The sequence below is a fragment of the Pelobates fuscus genome, chromosome 5, assembly GCF_036172605.1.
Source record: "Pelobates fuscus isolate aPelFus1 chromosome 5, aPelFus1.pri, whole genome shotgun sequence".
Classification (NCBI taxonomy): domain Eukaryota; kingdom Metazoa; phylum Chordata; class Amphibia; order Anura; family Pelobatidae; genus Pelobates; species Pelobates fuscus.
Genome location: NC_086321.1, coordinates 294,804,671 through 294,818,233, shown reverse-complemented (window position 1 = coordinate 294,818,233; position 13,563 = coordinate 294,804,671). Strand labels below are relative to the sequence as shown.

General features: G+C 40.9%; 1 protein-coding gene across 3 annotated transcripts in view; it reads left to right on the top strand.

Annotated features, from left to right (window-relative positions):
• LOC134611518 (N-acetyllactosaminide beta-1,3-N-acetylglucosaminyltransferase 3-like) overlaps positions 1 to 13,563 on the top strand; it is a 192,393-nt gene that overhangs the window by 33,973 nt on the left and 144,857 nt on the right. The window contains exon 1 of one of the 3 annotated variants that reach the window (XM_063455463.1): positions 9,785 to 9,831. The exons of the other annotated variants lie outside the window; for them this stretch is intronic. The gene's annotated coding sequence lies outside the window, so the exon portion shown is untranslated. Of the gene's footprint in view, positions 1 to 9,784; positions 9,832 to 13,563 lie in introns of those variants that run through there. 3 annotated transcript variants of the gene reach the window in all.

Sequence of the window (13,563 nt, the reverse complement as noted above, 5' to 3'; positions counted from 1 at the left end):
ATACCATATTGCTACACGAAATGTGTTATGTTGAAAGGATGAGGTTGTACTGTTGGGTGGGATGCAGGGGGCATCTTAACAGTTATGGAACACTAAATCATTAGGAATACAAACCTATTGTATCCCTGTTTAGTGCTACATTACACCCCTGTTAAACATAACACTAAAAAGGTTCTTACTTGCCTTTTTCTAGCTCAGTTTTTACTCTCCTCTAACTGGGACATCCCAGAGGTGGCATGACTTTCTCCAATCCAATGTTCCTTATAGAGTACATGCATTTATGCAGTGCAAGCACCTCTATTGTCAGTATTTTCTCTCCAGTGTCCACCCTTCTCATAATCAATACTTTCTGCACAGCCTTATAGAGCAAGAGCATGTGAGGAGCAGTAAAAAAAAAAAAAAAAATTCTTTTTCCGCCCCCTCAATGTTGGGCAAAAAAAACGTAAGAAAAGTACTGGTACAAATAGGACGTATGAGGGAATGTTAAACTGAAATTTTTCCTAAAGCAGGAAAACCCTTGCACCAGCCTTGTCTACTTCCTTTCCATGTCTTTTCATTGTCACTGGCCCCTTGCTTCACTTCTGAACTATTTATTCAAAACCGGCCCCTCAAGGTACTAGCCTAAAGGCCATTTCCACCCCAATACTGTGGTGGAAGCTCAGTAGAAATTAAATTTAGTAGGCCGAGATTTCCACGTGGCATATGTGTAAATGTTGGTGTATCAGTTAGTCAGTTACACGTAGCTAAGATACAATCAACACTGTACTGAGCAAGTGCAGGAATGCAGGAACTGAAAACACTTCCCCTCCTCCATTGTTCTGGGTGAGCCATGTGGTCTAACAGGTAAGGGAAGTTAGGCTTTGTTCAGCTGATTGGGTAAAGAGTATATGTGGGTAGAGTTAACTATAGGAGGAGCTATATGTCTATATCATGCATTTACACAGTCAGTTCTGGGCTCAGATCTTGTTGTATTTTGGTGACATTAGTCCCTCTGAGTCCCGGTCGGTGAATCAAATAAAGAATCTCTTCCTTCCTGAAGAAACCTGTGTCCACTTCTCTGTGCTTGGCTTCCGTCAGTTTCTCCGGTATCATTTGGTGCAATTGGCCGGGAAGCTCATCGTTAACGGTGGCTAAGAAGCAGAGGCGTGAGACGGTCTATCTTTGCCCACGCTCCCTACGGCTGCACCCCTGAACTTCTGCGTGGACCTCCTTTCGTCTCGGCGCCACTGGTCTGTTGTCCAGGAGATCATCGGCCTCTACGTAGTAAGTGCTGGGGTGCCCCCGTCGATGAGTGTGAACCCAGGTTCAGGAACGAGGAGGTAAGACGACTACTGTTTTAGACGGTGGACCCACTAGGGGTATTGGATACCGAGTGTGCGGTAGGCCCATAAGGGGTTATTTGTGTATGGAATCTGCCCCCTCAGTAGAGGGAAGGAGCGAAGGCGCACCGCTCAATTAAACGCCCTGTAGTCAGCCCGTTTAATTTTGGTTTGGAGTCAGGCTGGGTTCTGTGTAAATAGCCCAAGCCGGACACCGTTGTCTTGTCTAGACTAGCGTTCTAGGGTGTATATTACGTTCGCTAGGTCGGAGGGACCGGGAGACTAAGCGGCGTCTGTGTAAATTTGGTCCGCTAGATCTCAACCTAACTTGGCTAAGTGGGAAGGCGTGTAAATTTGGAACCCACTAGATTTTTGATTGAGTATATAGACTAAGAGGGTTCTGTGTAAATTCCGCCCTCTAGTTCGCTATATGTGGTGCTTGGGCAGCGTGGCTAACCAAAACGGATGTAAATAGTTTTAGGTAGTCCATCAAGGTACTGGCCAATAGATTAGTTGGGAATTGTAAATGTGTTAAAGATTGTTGTAGTAGCATGTATATCTTGCCAGATAGCGTGAGCTCTGCCGTCTAGCGAGAGTGTGAATAGTGTGTAACTGTATTATAGCGCACGGTACCATAACCATGTATAATAACTACTGATACTGTAAATAACCACTAACAACTGTCGTCTATGTTGTATGTTTAACACCATAACCACTACTAATTGAACTGTGACTTTAACCAATGCTAACCGTACTACAACTACTGTTTGTAAAGACGATGTTACTGGGGTATGTTATAGACGGGTAATTCAGATTTAGGGAATTATAGTGTGGGTGACTGTATAGCTGTATAGCTTTGCCAAAGGGCACAGTATTAGTTATTTAGTGACTGGTGTAACAGCTGTGTGTGTACGGGAATTCCCTGTATGTTTTGTTGTATGAGTTTGACCTAGTAACTGTGCCACATGGTGCTGTTGCCAAGGAAACGAGTGTGACTGTTGGAGCTGTGTTTGTTGTGTTTCTTTGAATTAGACACTCCGTTGCGCCGCATTCAAAGATTGTTGATCCCTTAGAATGTATGCTAAATAACTTTAAAAAGGGATATAATGTGTGTGATTTTGGGGTTAAATTGGCTCCTAATCACCTGACTACCTTATGTAGTAGAGAATGGCCTCTGTGATAATCTGTCTTGATTTAAATCTAGTGCAGCGTGTACATGTGGCTGTATCTATTATGCTTGAATTCTATGACCAGTTTCCATATTTTGACTGTTAAACAGTTTGTGTTACTAGATGGTTACCAAAACTGGTTTGTCCATCCCCAATGGAATCTGACCCATCTGACCATCCCTCAACTAAATTCTTTAGCAAGAACTGGTGCAGCTGGTATGTCCACCTGTGCTCTATTGACCCTGGCTCTCAAATGCCTGTCCCCTTGCTTTAAGCCCTCATATTTCTGTGCCTACCAACCCCCCGAACTGGTTCTTTGTACCCTGAGGCTTTTTTTTGGTGGAAGGGTATTTTAGTGTTTTTTTATTATTGTTCAGTTTTATTATTAGCAGTCAAAATTGTGAGGAGAATTCTTAATAACAGTAACTGTTAGTCCACTGAATCAGATAATTCTCAGCAATTACACAATACCATAACCACTGAAAATACCATAACCACTGATAATACCATAACCACTGACATAACACTATAATTACTGAGCCGTGTGTGCCTTTAGTAACAGTAAATTAGTTTTGAAATACAACTGGATGAAATGGTCAATGGTATAGGACGCTGGAATACACTTTTACCATTTTTTTGTTACTGGTCAGGCTCCTCCTAGCCCTGTCCGAAACATTTTGTTAACCGAGTTACTGACCAGTAAAATTAATTTATCCATTTCCACCTACCTCACCACTCCCCGACCGGAACCTATGACTAAACAACCCTATCTAAGTCCAACCCTAACCTGACAAATGACCGGTGCCCTCCAACTTTGACATTTACAAATGCCACTGCAGCTTACCCCTGGTCCACCACACATTGATATTAATGGTCAATTACAGTTGGCAGACCCTGTATTTGTTTATGTCCCTTTCACCATGACTGATCTGTTTAATTGGAAGACCCATAATTCCTTTACGAAAGCCGACGAGTCACCTAGTGCTTTCTATGAGAGATTGCTGGAGTCATGTAGATTATATACTCCTTTTAATCCAGAGGCCCCTGAGAACTCTCGAATGAACAACTCGGCATTTGTCAGCCAGACCCAAGGTGATATCAAAAGAAAATTGCTAAAGTTAAAGCGATTTGTAGGAATGTCCATATCACAGTTAATGGAAATTGCAAGTCAGGTGTATATGAACAGGGAGATTGAAACAAAGCAGGAGGAAGAACGTAAAATGAGGATGAAGGCAGATATGCTAGCTGTAGCTATCATAAGTGTAGAGAGACAGGGAACGGAGGTGAATAGAGGAGTTGAGAATAGGCTGAGTAAGGGAGGAAGTAGGAATTACTGTGCGTATTGTAGAGAGGAAGGATATTGGAAAAGGAACTGCCCACAGAGGGAATATAAAGCAAGTTATAGATAAGACAAGAGAGAAGGTTACGAGATGGTTACAGAGGTGGCTATAGAGAAGATAGAGATTTTGTTGGTCTGGCTGACACTGTCATGGAAGACTATTGATACCAACTGGGCTCCATCCCCCTTTAGCCGAGTGCAGCCTATGGTCGATGTATCAATATAGGGAAAGAGGAGCTCTTTCATGATTGACACGAGTACTCTGTGGTAACTAACCTAGTTGCTCCTCCTTCAGGAAGACTATAACTATGATAGGAGCTACTGGGAAAAGCGCTGCTAGACCAATTCTCAGGAGTCATACTTGTATTCTAGGAGGCCATTTTGTTAAGCACCAGTTCCTATATATGCTGGAGTGTCCCGTTTAGCTTCTAGGACGAGATCTATTATCAAAGCTTCAAGCCCAGATAACTTTTAAACCCAACGGATCAACGTCTCTGAAGTTTAATAGATCATCAGGCATAATATCAGTATCGGTGCAAAGGGAAGAAAAATGGCACTTCTACTCTATAATAACAAATACAGACCCTAAGAGTGATGAATCCTTATTTGACATTTCAAGAATATGGACAGAGAATAATCCTCCAGGACTTGCTCGCAATATTCCACCAATACACATTGAATTAAAGCTTGGAGCGTATCCTGTTAGCCTTAGTACCATATATTATAGAGGGCTAAGACAAATATACAAACCTATGTGGATAAGTGTGTAAAGTATGGCATCCTAAAATTCTGTACCTCCCCTTGGAACACTCCATTATTACCTGTTCAGAAGCTGGGATCAGATGAGTATCATCCTGTACAAGGTCTAAAAGCAGTTAATAATGCAGTAGTTAATATACACCCAGTGGTACCCATACCCTATAATCTGCTTGCTTCAATACCAGGTGGGGCAACCTACTATACCTTCCTAGACCTCAAAGATGCTTTCTTTTGTTTCTGGGGTACTGATGAAAAATTATGTATGGGCATCTACCTTCCATACTTGGTAACTTAAGGGGGGATTTGAGTCAGTTGGGAGAAGGAATTACCCGGCAGCAGGTTGTAGAGTTGGGTAAAACTATGGAGGAGGTACAGAAATGGGTACAAGATAGATTACCTGTGAATATTTATCCACCTGTTCATTCTTACCATCCAGGGGATCAAGTGTGGATAAAAGAATGGAACACTGTTCCATTAGGTTGTAAGTGGAGAGGTCCCTATGTTGTTCTTTTATCTACCCCAACAGTTGTAAAGGTTGTAGAAGTGACTCCGTGGATTCATCACTCTAGGGAAAAAAAACGAGCGGCAGATTCCTGACAAGCTACCATAGATCCAGAGAATCCTTGCAAGATCTCCGGTTGAAGCGTGTGACCCAGTTGGATTAAAAGTGTTTTTTGCGAAGAGAATATTGTTAAAAGGGAACATCAACAAAGATCTACAAGTAGGTGTTTTGACGGCCACAATAAAGCCTGACCTCCTACCAACGTTAAGCCAGAGGAAAAACCTCTGTGAAGAAAAGTGGGGATCAGGAAGGACTCCATTCCCTGCAGCCCTCACATCCTGGAAGCTGAGGTGCCATCGCACGGTCGAAGAGTCAGGACAAAGATGTCAGGAGTGATGTGTTTGATAATGTGTATATTTGTGTTTTTTAATTATTCAGGAAGGTAGAGGTACCGACACACCAGGCTGTGAGGTTTGCATTAAGACTACGAAAACAGGCAATCATATTTCCCAGACCCTTATTTGGCATTCACAATATGAGTGTAAAGGACATGTATCTAAGTGTAGATACTTAGGCATAGATTATAGTGTATGCCATCTAAGAGCAGGAGAACCTAGGTGTTTTAGTCCAGAGTATCAACCTCGTACAATTTGGTTGACTATTCGGAATGGAGACTCACAGGGGACCCTGATAAATAAGACCATACTAGAAACCGTACATTCTTCAGGTGTTCTGCTATTTGTTGCATGTAAGGCGATATCAGGTGGTAGGAAACCGTGGAATGTATGTGGTGATCTTAAATGGGAAAGAACGTATGGGTCTAACGATAAATATATCTGCCCCAGTAGTAAGAACAAATATATGGATCCAAAGTGCCCAAATAAATATATAATTATTGTCCGTATTGGTCCTGTGTAGGGTGGGCAACTTGGGGACAGACAGTAGATAAGGATATGATCGTCACTAAGTTGCCTACCAAGCCATATTGTAAGCCTAGGGAGTGTAACCCAGTCCATATACTTAGCAATGACCCAGAACGATTAATAGATAGGTTTGGGAACTTATTTGGGTTCCAGATATATGGAACAGGTTTGGATCCTGGGACAATATTATTTATATGAATAGAGACCGATACTGTAGCAACCCAGACTCATCAGGTCTTTCATTCCTTCTATGAGGAGATGAGTGTGGAAAATAAGATCCCCCATAATGCGAAAAACTTATTTATAGATCTAGCCGAAAGCCTTGCTGGTAGTCTTAATGTAACCAATTGCTATGTGTGTGGAGGTACTAACATGGGAGACCAATGGCCATGGGAAGCAAAGGAGGTAACTTATTCCGGTTCTGAGACCGTTGAACAGTTAATATCTTCTCAAACTGATTATCAAGTGAGTGTTAGAGGTAAATCTGAGTAAAGACCTCCATTATAGGTTATGTTTGCATAGCAAGGAAAAGAATAATGTTTAATACACCTGTAGGAGAATTGACTTGTCTAGGGCAAAAAGCTTATAATGATCGTACAAGCTTCAAATGTCTCAGAACCTCCTAATCCGTTTGCAATTTATACCAATTTAAAGGATGTGTGGTTTGACCTATCTGCTACATCTAGTTGGAAAGCCCCAGCAAATTTGTACTGGATCTGTGGTAAGAGAGCCTATTCGGAGTTACCACAGGACTGTGAAGGGGCATGTGTATTGGGTATGCTCAAACCATCCTTCTTCTTGTTGCCAATTGAAACAGGAGAGACCTTGGGAGTTAAGGTTTATGATGTGAATCATAAAAAGAAGCTAGCATCCTTGAATGTAGGTAGCTGGGAAGATAATGAGTGGCACTGGCTACCTTAGCGCGCTTCATTGCCAATAGGAGGGATGTAATATGTGAGGGAACTGGTTAACAGCCAAACTGTATGCCCATGAAGTGTTATTGTATTCTAATACAGGGATTCAAACCTCATTCTACTATTAGGCAATTATGGATTCCTCTGTAAAGCACATAGCCTTCTTACCAGGTAAACCAGTTGGGCTGTTGATAAAGTCCTCCATTCACTTCCAGTGCAAATAGAAGGAGGTGTATGTGGAAAGTTCAATCTCAGCAACTGTTGTCTGCACATGATGAAGGGCAGGCAGTGGCTGATCTCACAAGCCATATGGCTAAACTGACGCATGTACCGACTTAAGCCTGGAACGGGTACAATTCTAGTAGTTGGTTTGGAAGTAGGTACGAGCAGCTTGGAGGGATCAAGACATTGGTAGGAGGAGTCATGTTGATTATAGTGTTGTGTCTCTTTCTACCATGTTTGGTTCCATTGGTAATTAGGTCCATACAGAGTGTCATAGAGAGCACGACAGAAAGGAAAACAGCTGCGCATGTAATGGCTGTTTGCAAGTATGAACCCTTAGCCCAGAGAGAATATATTCAGGATGAGGAGTGCTGAAGGAATTTGTAATGATGCTAAGATGCTTACGAGGTCTGTTCTGATTCATGGCAACCTGAGGTGTAAGCAAACTATGGTTAAGTGATGCATCTGGAATTATTGTATATATCAGAAGCATCAAAGGGGGGGATGTGGTGGAAGCTCGGTAGAAATTAAATTTAGTAGGCCGAGATTTCCACGTGGCATATGTGTAAATGTTGGTGTATCAGTTAGTCAGTTACACGTAGCTAAGATACAATCAACACTGTACTGAGCAAGTGCAGGAATGCAGAAACTGAAAACACTTCCCCTCTTCCATTGTTCTGGGTGAGCCATGTGGTCTAACAGGTAAGGGAAGTTAGGCTTTGTTCAGCTGATTGGGTAAAGAGTATATGTGGGTAGAGTTAACTATAGGAGGAGCTATATGTCTATATCATGCATTTACACAGTCAGTTCTGGGCTCAGATCTTGTTGTATTTTGGTGACATTAGTCCCTCTGAGCCCCGGTCGGTGAATCGAATAAAGAATCTCTTCCTTCCTGAAGAAAGCTGTGTCCACTTCTCTGTGCTTGGCTTCCGTCAGTTTCTCCGGTATCAATACTTTTAAGGAACACTCCAAGCACCGTAACCACAACAGCTTTAGCTGATCGATCTCCGCCAATGAGCTAAAGCCCTGCATATGCTTTGGAACTTTCAGCTCTCACTGAAGTAGTGGTGGTAGGGTGGAAAGTGGCAACTGACGGAGCCCAGGTAAAAAGTCAAACTGTTTAATAAAAAAAATAAAAAAATGCAAAGATGGGTACCTGGGCACGAATGACACAATCATAAATACAGTGACCCTCGAGTGTTCTTTTAATGCAGCCCACAGCCTCCCATTTGACTAGGGCAGTCCCATAAAAGTGAATGTCCAGATCCTTTCATACTTATTGTCCCAGTTTACTGTTGGCCCGGTTGGCATATAGGTCCATATTTCATATGTTTGAGACGGCTGGGGAAAAGTGTTTACCCGTATGGCACAATCACATGCTATAACTTCAGATATAAGCCTGGCAGGTAAACACAGGTGCTGGGAAAATTTAAATGGTATGTGTGGGAGTGTACGGCTGTGTGTGCATCTGGAAATATGTAACATATATATATATATATCTGCGTTAGTCTGTCTGAAGGTAGACATCTGAAACAACCATAAAACGTTGTGAAATAAATAAATAAAAACTTCTCCAAGGGACTAAATCGCCCAATCTACTTGTCAGTCATGACTATCTACTTGTCCTGACACACAAAATTTCAATTTGAAAGATTGGAGCCCCTGCTTAGAGCCTTGGATATTGAGAGGTTTATTCACAAACCTCTGAATTTTTTTTACAAATTAATATTATTAAAGGATTACTATAGGGCCAGTAAAACAAACATGTATTCCTGACCCAATAGTGTTAACACCACCATCTGGACCCCTCATGCCTCCATACATATAGCAAAATCTTACTGTATTCAAGCCTGAAGCTGTAACTCTGCATGCTGTTTGTCTCAGAAAAACAAGCTTTCTGCTGACATCATCAGAAGTGGTGGCCTGATCCAATCACAGTGCTTCTCCATAGGATTGGCTGAGACTGACAAGGAGGCAGATCAGGGGCCAGAGCCAGCATGATTCAAACACATCCCTTGCCAATCAGCATTTCCTCATAGAGATGAATTGAATCAATGAATCTCTATGAGGAAAGTTCAGTGTCTGCATGCAGAAGGTGGAGACCCTGAATGTTTGGATGCATTTTAGGCAGCCATGACCCAGGAAGGATCTCGAACAGACATCTTAGAAGTGGTCAGTGAAGGTATCGCTAGGCTGTAATGTAAACACTGCATTTTCTCTGAAAAGACAGGGCTTACAGCAAAAAGCCTGCAGTTAATGATTCTACTCACCAGAACAAATTCAATAAGCTGTAGTTATTTTGGTGACTATATTGTCCCTTTGAATGGAAAGAATGAGGCAAAAACAGCTGATCTGTAAAATCTCTCCAGCTCTCTGCTATAGTTACAACTTTAGGCCTCAATTTTGGATTAGCATTTTTATTATGTAATATATTGAAACATGTTAACTATTTTTTATATTGATATGAATTTTAATATTTTGAAAGAAAAATTAAGTTTATTGAAAAATATTATATTGAGCCCTTAATTTGCAAACATTTTGAATTTATTAAATGACCTTAGCCTCATTCTCTGCCCTCTCATAGCTGCAACCTCTGTCTCCCCTTCCCCAGGGCCAGATTAAGAGGTCCCCCAGAGGAAGGCTTAAGAGCCGAAACGTTGGGGTTTTAATTTCTACTGCTCTTGGTCAGTATACTTTTTTTTATGTAATCAGTACTTTATTACTATTGAGGTATTGGTACTATTGATTTGGTATGCATTGTTCTATGCACTTTTTTTTTTTCGGTCAAAGTTACTTATATTGTATGTATTTCTTCAATGCAAGTTTTTTTTTTATGTGCAAACCTTTGTGTGCCTTCGGTTCATTACTATATCTATTATGTATATACAGGTGATACTCGAAAAATTAGAATATCGTGCAAAAGTTAATTTATTTCAGTAATGCAATGTAAAAGGGGAAACTAATATATGAGCTAGACGCATTACATGCAAAGCAAGATAGTTCAAGCCGGGATTTGTCATAAGTGCGATGATTATGGCTTACAACTCATGAAAACCCCAAATCCACAATCTCAGTAAATTAGAATATTACATGCAATCAATAAAACAAGCAGTGTACATAGAACAATATCGGACCTCTGAAAAGTATAAGCATGCATATGGACTCAGTACTTGGTTTGGGCCCCTTTTGCAGCAATTACTGCCTCAATGCGGCGTGGCATGGAAGCTATCAGCCTGTGGCACTGCTGAGGTGTTATGGAAGACCAAGATGCTTCAATAGCGGCCTTCAGCTCTCCTGCATTGTTCGGTCTCATGTCTCTCATCTTTCAATGCCCCATAGATTCTCTGGGGTTCAGGTCAGGCAAGTTTGCTGGCCAATCAAGCACAGTAATCCCACGGTCATTAAACCAGGCTTTGGCGCTTCTGGCAGTATGGGCAGGTGCCAAGTCCTGCTGGAAAATGAAGTCAGCATCACCATAAACCTCGTCTGCGGAAGGAAGCATTAAGTGCTCAGAAATCTCCTGGTAGACGGCTGCGTTGAACCTGGACTTAATGAAGGACAGTGGACCAACACCAGCAGATGACATGGCTCTCCAAATCAACAGAGACTGTGGAAACTTCACACTGGACTTAAAGCATCTTGCAGTGTGTGGGTCCTTGGTTTCCAAATGAGATGCAAAAGTTTCTCTCATCAGAAAAGAGGACTTTGGACCACTGAGCAACAGACCAGGTCTGTTTTTCTTTAGCACAGGTAAGACGCTTCTGACGTTGTTTGTTGTTCCGGAGCGGCTTGACAAGAGGAATACAACATCTGAAGCCCATGTCCAGGATCCGTCTATCTGTGGTGGCTCTTGATGCACTGACTCCAGCCTCAGTCCACTCCTTGTGAAAGTCCCCAACACTTTTGAATGGCCTTTTCCTGACAATCCTCTCCAGGCTGCGGTCATCCCTGCTGCTTGTGCACCTTTCTCTTACACACTTTTCCTTTCCACATAACTTTCTATTAATGTGCTTTGATACAGCACGTTGGGAACATCCAACTTCCTTTGCAATTACCTTTTTGAGGCTTTCCCTCCATATGAAGGGTGTCAATGATGGTTTTCTGCACAACTGTCAGGTCAGCAGTCTTTCCCATGATTCCTACTGAACCAGACTGAGAGACCATTTAACCCCTTAAGGACAGAGCTTCAGACAACGGCATTTTTTGCTGTTTGCGTTCAACTGCAATTTGCATTTGACTAATTTATTGCACAGACGCATATTATATACCGTTTTTTAAAGGACAAAAAGGGCTTTAATTTGATGTATGTATATATATATATACATGCTTATTTATTATAAAAAAAATACAGAAAAATGCAAAAAAAGAGAAATTCTGATATATATATATATATATATATTTTTTTTTTTTTTTACAGTTTTTGCAATAATAATGTGTGCACAATTAGTGCAGGTTAAGGAAAGTAATTAAAAATAAATTAATTTAGTTGTTCTGATTTACAGAATATAACGTGTCTGGGATTTTAAAGGTTTTTTTTGGTAGTTACAGGTCACAAAGCACAAGGAGTAAAATAAACTTTTAATGTGGAGCAATTTTAGAATTTGGTATGTTTGTCTTGTAAGCTTAATAGCCATAAAAGAAAACAAAATTACAACACAAAAGTATATATTTATATAAAGTAGACACCACAGGCTATTTACCTAAGGTTGTTTTGACACTTTCTACGTAGCCATTTTACCGCCAACCTCTGCTAAATATTGGAGTAAAATTTTGTTTTTTGGGGGTTTTCGCACACAAACTTATAACAAAGAACTTCTCATGTATATTTTGTAAAGTTGGTGTGTGCTATTCCTGTACAAAGTTTTATGTGTTCAGTTACTTCTGCTGAGTACAACGGTACCCCCATTGTATGTCTTTGGCACTATTTCGTGAAGCTACAGTGCCATATAGGAGACCTGTCCTTTTCAGTATTCACAGTAGAATTTTGAGAGACGGATTTAATTAGCCTATGCTTCCATTTGGGGTATTATAGTAGTTTGACTGTTCAAAAAAAACCCACAAAGGCCTACCATTTGTAAAAGTAGACACTCCAGGGTATCTCATAAGGTGCATATTGTGCCTAAACATGCCCCCATTGTTTTACCATTACATGCCAAAGTATGTGGTAAAAAATAATTTTGTGCATTTTTTACATACGGATTGCATTTTTGCTGGGCATTTTGTATATTTCATATGTGCCACTAAGTTCAAAACCCCCAAATTATGCTCAGCTAAGTCTTCTGAGTAAAAGTACACCCCCATTGTATGTCTATGGCACTATTTCGTGAAGCTACAGTGCCATACAGGAGACCTGTCCTTTTCAGTATTCACAGTAGAATTTTGAGAGACGGATTTAATGAGCCTATGCTTCCATTTGGGGTATTATAACAGTTTGGATACGTTTTGAAATACAGGAGAGCGCACTAATAAGTATAAATATGGATAAAATAAAAATAAAATAAGAATATGTTGGTATAAATTTCAGCAGCTAGACATAAAGCAAAACTCCTTAAAGATCGTGCCCTAAGTATATGAATAAAAAATGTCAGCGCTATATACGGCTTACAATGAGGCAACCTATAGAAAATGTGCAAAAAATCAGATCTCTGTGAATTAGTGATATGCATATAAGAACACTTAAATCCCACAGTAAGTTAGACTTGTGCACAAAAATTAATTAAAAGAAAAACTTGCTTAAGAGTCCATACAGTCTTATAGGAGAGTCTTGAAGGGGTTAATCTTGTATTGTAGTAGGAGATACACTGTAGCTGTTTTCGTGGATAATACCTTCAAAATATACAAAAGAGAGCTTGCATAGTGTAAAACCGTATTTAATAAGTAAAAAGATACCCTTCCCCCCCAAATGGAACCCTTACGTTAGCAAGTAGTGATACTTGTTTCCAAGGTATCACAAAAATCACTTTGTATAGTCAGAGGCTGTGTAGCCGTTTACCGTCCGCTGCTCTCAGCAGTATTCAAAATTCCCGCCCGATCTCAGCGCTGATACGGTGGGTTCTAGCCTGCAGGATGCGAGCATCAGCGTGTGGTCGATTCTGAGCCGGCTGTAAACATCAGACCTCTGCACCCGATAGCACTTCAACGCGTTTCGCCCGCTTAGCCGGGCTTTTTCAAGATTCATTATAACTTTTTGACTGTTCAAAAAAACCCCACAAAGGCCTACCATTTGTAAAAGTAGACACTCCAGGGTATATCGTAAGGTGCATATTGTGCCTTAGCATGCCCCAATTTTTTCACTAATATATGCCAAAGTATGTGGTAAATAATTTGGGGCATTTTTTTACATACGGATTGCATTTTTGCTGGGCATTTTGTATATTTCATATGTGCCAGTAAGTTCAAACCCCCCAAATTATGCT